We start from the raw sequence: 8,687 nt of genomic DNA, 5'->3' as shown, positions 1-8,687 counted from the left end.
CAGTTTGCTTTATTTAATGTGTCACTTTCTTAAGGGGAAGAATAACAAGGAGAATATCTCAGTAATTTTAAATGCCAATAGTGAATTGAACATCAGATTACCCCAATGAAATCTTCTCTTCTGCATTTTTACGTGTAGGATATTGTGATAAGGGGAGAAGGGAGTTCCTGATAAGAACAAACCCACAGGTCATAAAGTGAAAATATTTCACAAACCGAATTTCCACTTTCCACACACCTGTAGTCATAGATTTCCTTCCAAAAAAACATAGGATTCAAGAAAGCTGAATATATCATAGACTCATAGAATATCCTGAGCTGGAAGAACTGAGTCCAACATCCTTAAGACCATTTGTGGATGAGCCCACAGGAGGTGAGGGAGCTGCGGACAAAGGCTGAGCTGCGGATGTATCAGGTTGGCAGCTCATGTCTGCTTCTTTAGGAGGTGGAAGGGAAGTGATAGATGTCCCTTAGGCTGATTGACTGCTACCCTCCATTTTTCCTGATCCTTGGAACTGCACTTTCATCATTAAAGTTTATAAGATCTCTTGTCCCCATTTGATTTGATCCCCATTGAGATTTCAGAGTCCCCTGGCCTGTGAGTGAGTACCTGTGCTGATGGGGATCTTCATCTCCACTCTTCAGCATATTTAGGCCACGGATGTCTTTGTCCTCCTCTGCTGCAGGTGTACTAGCTGTACTATCCCTCTCTTTACTAGAAAATGTTGGGGAGGTGGGGACGGACACACACACACACACACACTTTCTGTAGTGAGTTATGAACATCCCAAGCACCTCCTAACCTCTCTTCAGTTCAGCATTAGGTTCCTCTTCTGTCTGCATCCACCCTTCCTGAGGCTACTGCTCTTGGTGCCTGTAGTGGCGATGAAATCCTCCGTGCATTATTTTCTGCAGTTCCACCAGCACCTGAGGCAGACCCTGCCCCCCAAATACCCTCAGAGCTGGGGGGCTCCATGGGGCTGGGCCCTGCGTGGAGGGCTCAGTTCACCTCTCTGCAGCAAAACAGGTAGGGTTTGTGTGTCCTGAATTTAGAGCAACAGAGCCTAGAGGTCTTCAGCTGAGCTCATCTCCCTTAGATCCATTTAGGAGCATTGGGAAAGGCGAGGCACCCACATAGTATAACCCAACCATCTATTTATGCATCTGCTTTAGGATGGAATGAATTGTGACCCAGATTCCCTGACTACAGATACACAGATTGTGGTGACCAACTCTGATAAAGATGTCTACAAAACTGCCAGATGAACCGCACCCTGTGAGACAAGCTGCTTTGAAAGTGTGTGGTTAATTCTGCAATCTCCCAAGACAGGTCTTTTTCTGTTTTACTTTATGTGAGCTCAAGGCAGATTGATAATAAATTGAAATTTATTCTTAAGTTAAATAAGAATACTCTTGCAACACACGGCACCAGGTTGAACCAAAATGGAACATATTCTTATGCAGATAAAGCATATGATGATCTTTGATCTGTTTGTTATGAACAACTGATTAGAATGAAGCAACTTTTGCAATTAAAAAAACAATGTTTTCTCCTGTAAGACTGTCACCATATCAATGTCATCCATGTGGTCATTCCTCATAAACAACCAAGGATTTTCTCATGTTGTTTTCCCCCCTTCTTTGTTTTTTAAACTTTCTTGCTTGATCCAGAACAGCTCACCTCTGACACACTCATTATGCACAGTTTGGAGCTGGAGCCATGTCAGTTATCCGAGACATGCCCCAGAATTGTTGTCTGTGGGCTGACATTTCTCTAGCCTGAAGGACAGCAAGGAACAGTCACTCTGGCCATAAATCCCATGCACAGATAGCAGCTTAGAGAAGAGTCAAGGACTGGAAGATTTTCCAAAATGTTAGATTTCTTTACAGGTCATGATGATGTCACAAGAGGTTCAGTTTCTGGGTGCAAAACAAGCTATTGCAAGGTTCAGGGAAGAACATAGATTTGTTTTGGAAGACAAGGCTATTGGCCTCAAAGCTTGCAGAATCTCCCTTGCTGAAACAACCCAGGTCAAATTCAGGTGACTTGCCTATACAACGAAATTGATGCACCTGATGAAATGTTCAGAAGGCGCTGATCTGTGTGAACTCCCACCTGGGTGTATTGAGTTCACAGAGCGATGCACAATAGCGCAGGGATCTGAAAGGACCGTGTTCACACAGTTACACAGATGCCCTTTCAAAGAGCAGGCTGTCAGCTGGCTAAAACGTGAGAATTGTGCTGAAAGACAGACTTCTGAAAGGCATCTCCGTCACCTGAACCAGACAGCCTGAATCTGCTCTCCCCACGGTTCCCCCCAGAACTGTTCTCACCATCCTCTGCAAACATCGAGCACAACTCCCTGTATAGAGTCCAGCATTTTCACTCGTTGTGCTCCTCTGCAAAATCCTGAGCAACAGGCCAGGCTGTTTCAGGCCTTCAGATGTTGAGGGCAGCAGCAGCAAGATGCAGGGCTGGCAGCAATATGGTGAAAATCTTGTCTCTACATTAAAGTTCTTACAAAAACAAGCCTTTGGGGAATAATCTCATTACAGGCTACTATAGCCTCATTATCTTGCTCTATAAGTGTACTCCCTTGGTATTACCTCACTAGTTTCCTGTGTGCTGTGAACCTGTTGTTTCTCTCCTGGTCTTTTGCCTTGCACTCCAATTATAGGTGGTTTTGGGCAGGCACCATCTTGTGGAGACGTTTGTCTGGAGGGACCTGCTCTGCAGTAGGGGCTTGGAAGTGCTTCAGTATCACAGGCAGAAAACAACCGTCCTGTCCTTCCTGAGCAGCCTTGGGCTCTGGAGGTAGCTGCTCAAACTGTGAGTGCTAAAATAAGGACCATCCAGAAGGAAAGGGCACTTTTTTTTTTTGGTGATGGCCAGCCAGTGCCAGAGCACCACATCAGCTCAGGGTGGCTAATGGTACAGGTGGGCACTATCACTGCCATCTCATACTCCTGCAAAACAGAAAGGAGTGTTTGGATGTGCAGAAAAGGACATTTAGGAGACTCAGCTCTTCGGGAGCCTGAGAAGACTGCTCAGGAGGAATAAACCTGGCAGCAACATGACTGTCTCCTTGCTCAAGGAGTTCTTGGACAGGCTGCAGAGGTGGCAGCGGGGGGGCAAATGAAAACAGAGAGGCCCTCCAAGCAAAAGTAGGCTATATTGCAGAGACACAGGCAATAATAAATGGATCAAGGTGATACATGGACGTGGCAAAAAGAAGTGTGAAGAAAACCTTGAAGCTGACAAAGGAGAGACATTTGTCAGGGAGACTGCCAGGGTCTGAGTGACCCTGGGAGCGCAGTCAGAGTGACAGATCTGGAAGACACCCCCAGCACCACCTGTCATGACTGTGATTAAAGAGATCGGTAGAAATGAGGGCATTATTTCTGTGGGGGATCAGACCTCTTTTTTTGATCTGCAAGAGAACAAAAAAAAAAAAAAAAAAAAAAAATCTAAGGGGATAAAGAAGAGAGGAAGAAGAAGCAGTAAGGAAGGAACCAAAGAGACAATCAGGAACTTACAGGAGGACCGACACAGATTCCTTGTTAGAGGATTAATAGGAGAAGAGCTTCTCACATGATTAAAAAAAAATAATAAATTGCCATCATCGCCATCCTACTGACAGATTTTTGCTTTGAGGAATATGATCTATAAAAATGAGTATTGCTCAAGGATAGTTTTTCTTCCTCTTCTGTTATCACTACAGACCTCAGCTAGCTAAGGCAAAGGGCAAAGTCCATAACTCAGTCTATATGGCAGTCACTGTGCCTGGAAAGTTCACTCAGTTATACCCCCAAATAAACCTATAAAAACAGTCCTTGAAGGTGAGCAATCCAGGAGACAGTCTTCCTGGATAAGGCATTTTTATGCTACCAAGAATGATCATAAACACACTTGATGCAAGGCTAAACGTGTCTTAATTTTTTCCAGTTCTAGATAACAGGATTGGTCTTAATTAAAAGAAAAAGCAGACTGAGCCAAAGAGCATGGAGAGCTAATCCACACACAGCCTGCTGGGCAGAAAAGCCCCACCAGTTGACTTGGAGGCACAGCAGGGCCCTGGCAGGGACCTAGCAGTGATGACAGCCACGACACTGTGCAGCAGTAGGGGCATTCCCTTGATAAACACACTCCTGATCTGTACGTACTAGGCCTATCTAAATGACATTTTTGGCAACACGTGCACAACCTGGCACAAGCTGGAACAAATACGGGCATAATCCTACCAGCAGAGGGAATCAGGCAGATCCTGAAGGTCTGAATACTTATCCTCTTACTAGAGTGCATTGGGTGGGATGAGATACCTTAAAAAGTTAAATATTAATGGTCCTTTCCCCTCATTGCTCTTTACTCAAGGACATCACAGCTACAGCAAACAGCAAACTAGCCCATCAAGAGGGAATGGAGATTATCGGTTCCTGAAGTGGACATTTCTTACTCTCACTGGTCAAGTGAGAAGCTAGAACACAATCTCAAGTTTCACTGCTGAGGGTACAGAAGAATAGGTTTCCGTTTGAAAGTGTATTTATACCATAAGGTTATTGAAAAGCCCTTGTGGCAGTGAGATCTAAATGTTTCATTAATGAAAGCAGCAGATGAATAATCACAATAAAAGTGTCTGTTACCATGGGACAGGGAAACAGAAACACAATGGGCACTTGATGAGTGGCGATTAGTCTGGCTCCACAGACTATTTGGGAAATAGAGAAAAAAAAAATGAATGAATTGTATTAAAAGCCAATGTCAAAAGAGACAGTTGGGAAGCTTAGGTCAATGAAATTAAGGATGGTTACACCAAAAAGAGAGGCTGTCTCTGTGGATCTATGATTGAAGTGAAACTTTAAGTAGAAGTCATGTCTATGAGCCTGTAATTACAGGTTGTCAGGCATCGCAGGGATGCAGAGGGGCTGAACTCAGACTGTGTATACCTCCCACATGGTGTTTTCTGACTCTTTGCAATTGTTCAGCCTTATTGTTTTCTTAATACATTCCCCAAACCCTGCCCAGATATTCCCAGCTCAGCAATCACTATGACATTTGCTGCCTGAGGGGAACCCAGTAGCTGATGCTGAGCCAGCTTTAGTCCCACACAGCAGTGTGGCTGAGTTGGCTGCTCCAGCAGTACCTGGTGACCTTCTGAGTTCTCCCTGTGTGAAGTGGGACCTCCTGACCTAGCCACAGCCAAGGAAGAAGCAAAGGAGACAGATGTGAAAGTCACACCTGGATGTGCCAATGCTGACACAACTGGGAAAATTAAGTTAAGACTGTGAATATGGAAGAGAAAAAGAGTGAAGCAAATATACCTCTTTGTAGAAGAAAGTGACCCACAGCAAAGCAGGCAGAGCCAGGGGACCACAGCCCCAGCAGCTCTAAGGAACTTTCCTGTGCACAGTGGACATGGTTCAAGGTCTGGACCGTGCCTCATCATTTTGGTTAGTGGCTCCTACATAAGTCACGGGGCCCGTGCTGAGCTGATGTTGGAGGAAAAGCTGTGGAGATAAAAGAGCTAATTTCAGGACATACAGTAGTGGCCTTACTCCATTGTGGGAATGAGCAGGATTTTTTAGAGCTAAAAACAAATGGAAAGAGACAGAATGGGTAATCATCATTTGGGAAAAAAAAAAAAAAAAAAAGTGATTGTTATTTCTATATAAATTGCAATTATACACAGCAGAACCATCATACCTGATGTGTTATGCAAAAATTACATTTAAGGGAATACAAGAAGACAGTTTATCTAATAAAAAGGCCAGAGACATTTTATACTGCTTCAAAGGAAAGGGACACTGAAGAAGATGTTTAAGTTTTTCCGCATACACAGTCAATTCAAGTGAAACCATCCATGTTAGCAGCACAGAGAAAATTGTCTTTTTTTCTCTACAGCAATAGAGTTGTTCAAGCTGCTAAGGAATGCGCCCCTCCCTCACTCCCCAATATACTTTAGATTATATTTCTCATGACCTTTGGCTAAAATTAATAGAAGAAGATATCCAGAACAAAATTTTTAGTAGATATGGTAGTGGTATAGAGATGTTAAACAGTGGGCCACTCTTTATTGGAAATTACTGTGATTTTATTAATGGAATACGTCTAATGATCACTTCTGCTAAAAATAAAGTCTAATCAAGAAAGCCATAATTAAAGTATAGACCAGCCTCTGATCCAGATAGAGCATTATTACTTTTATATAACACTGATGGGCTATCACCAATACTGGGTTAGAAACTGTCATTTCTACTTGATGGGAAAAACAAGCTTAGGTCAAGCAAACACAGATATATTTTAGAATATATGTAAAAAAATAAAAGCAAGAAAAGATAAAAGATACTGAGAATGAGTCTGATATTTTTGATTTAACCCCTAATGGAACACTTCCTTTCAGAGTATTTAATTCCCTAAAAACAGTTTGCTATTCTTTGTGAAGTTCAGATCAGTGCTTAGATGAAAAATATTTCTGATGAAAAGAATAAAAAAAGTTCAATTTGAAATACCAAACAAAAAGTTTTTCATGTTGTTTTCTAAAGTACATCATGAAATGTGTCAGAATGAAAAGTTTTTCCAAGTACAGAAGTATTTATTAATTTGTGATCTAAATTCAAACTTTCACCTCTCTAAAAAAACATTGTTTTCTCTAAAACCAACCTTTATAGCAAATGTCTTATATGTAAAAAACAAAAAGACCTCCACTCCATTTAACCTATTCTGGCATTTTGTACAACAGAGAACGTACAAATAGGATTTTCTCTCTATGAAAATCCTATTTTTTTCCTCTTTTCTCTAAGAAGCTCATATCAAAGAAGTTGTGGCTATATATAAAAGGGGAGAAGGGGAGACAAAGATGTGAGAATGTCCTGGTGTAAAAGGTGTCCTCAGGAGGGACCATGGGCAGCAGAGAGCAGCAGCAGACCTGGAGCCATCCAAGGCATGAATCCTCCACATGCTGAGGGACTTACAGCCCACTTTTCCCAGTGCCAGGGAGCAAACGCACTGGGCATAGCGGCAGGCTGGGAAAGCACTTGTTCTCCTGCAAATCCTAGGGAAATACTGGAATTCAGAGGCACATGTAAGGCCGGCTCCCTGTCCTGGGCTCTGGTGGATCTCCACAGGCTCAATATCTGGTGTTCATATTACATATGAGTGCTGGTTTCATCCTCCTCAGGAAGTCTTTATTCTCAGCACACTGGCTACAAACCCATTCGGAGTGTGGAGTGTAAGCTGATCTGTGAGCTCCTGGTGCCTGCAAAGCTTAATCATGTCCTTCTCTAAAAAGAAACACGTGACGTCAAGATCTGAGTGATAAGAATATGGGACACATTAGTCATGGAAGAGCTGACATTCATAAAGCAACAACAACAAGGAGATTACCTTGATATGGCTGCCCTTCTTAACGTGTGTGTACAAGGAAAACTCCTAATACCTAAAAAACAGAGACTTAATTCCTTTTGCTTCTGCTAATAAGTGTCCTGCCCTTTGCTGTATGAGAACACCACCATCTGCAGCAGATGCATGCAATAAAATCATAAAGCGCATGAGAAAGCTGCAATAAGACTACATAGATCACTACTCCAACACACAAACTGCTGCCTTTCAGACAATTTTGGTTTTATTATTAAAGATAATTGTATTCTTGGTAGTTTGCAAATGAAGATTGAAAAACCCATACTCTAAGCCCTTGGAGTAAGCATATGAAAAGTGTCATGGCTTTTAATTAAGTCAGTTCTTAGAGAAGTGGCAAAAGCCTTGACCTTGCAAAGTGCTCAACAGCATGCCTGGAGTGAAGCGTGCAGTCACAGCAGAGCCTGTTGGTGGGGTGAATTAACCCAGGTTTACGAGCCTGGCAGTGCTGAGGCAGGACCCAGCATGTGAGATGGGCAGGACCCATCACTGGGCAGCTCCTGGGGTGGGCTCCAGCCTGGGTTTCCCACCTCAGTCCAGGGCAGAAAAGATAATGTCACTGGGACATCAGCCAGAGACAGCACACTTGAAAACAGAAAGCTGAAGGCATCTCCAGAAGGTGACACAACTGTTGCTGACTGCTTGGGTAACTTCTGACACCACACCTACGCTCCTTAACCCATGTGCTAACACACTGGGCTCAAAGCATCAGCCACCTCTGTCTGCACCAGAAATCAAACCACAGCCCATATTCCTAGAAATTGGGGCTTCCTTGCCCCTCGCTGGTGTTATGGTGGTGAATGTGAGAAGCTGTAGTAAGGCCAAGGCTTGCAGAGGTGGGGTGCAGGAGGTGCCTGTCCCAGCCCAGGCTGGGGGAGTGCTTGCAGGGTGACTGTCCCTAACCGTCCCCCAGCTGCAGGACAGTCACTCCCCAGCTGGGACTGAGCGTGAGACCACAGGTACTGGATGTGCAGTCACTCTTTGCTTATAGCTGAACACTAAGGGACAGGTCTGGAGACTTAAAGATCCCACAAAGCCAGCTAGAAATGTCTGTTAAAACTTCAGCACTTGGCCTCAGCTTTAAGGGGCGGATTAATAGCCACTGCAAAATTCCCCAGACCAAGTGCATAACTTCCAGGTCATTACCTGTAGGACAAGGCAGGTCTCTGCTGATCACTGCTGCCTCAGGGAACCAGGACCGACCTTCAGGCAGCAAGAGGCTGGTTCAGGAGTTCAAGATAACAGCTCTACGGGGAGCAAAGCAAAGACTGGGGGAG

At 43.8% G+C, this 8,687-nt stretch overlaps 1 long non-coding RNA gene across 1 annotated transcript; it reads right to left on the bottom strand.

The window, feature by feature from the left end:
* Positions 1-3,406: 3,406 nt before the first annotated feature.
* Positions 3,407-8,687, bottom strand: LOC311432595. Its single transcript, XR_014690159.1, has 3 exons — positions 8,557-8,687; positions 5,319-5,504; positions 3,407-3,430 (listed from the first exon to the last, which is right to left on the bottom strand). It is a non-coding gene; the product is annotated as an uncharacterized lncRNA (long non-coding RNA).

The sequence above is a fragment of the Aythya ferina genome (assembly GCF_964211825.1).
Source record: "Aythya ferina genome assembly, chromosome: 2".
NCBI classification, from domain to species: domain Eukaryota; kingdom Metazoa; phylum Chordata; class Aves; order Anseriformes; family Anatidae; genus Aythya; species Aythya ferina.
Note: the sequence above shows the minus strand (reverse complement) of the source record. Positions and strands in the feature narration are given on the sequence as shown.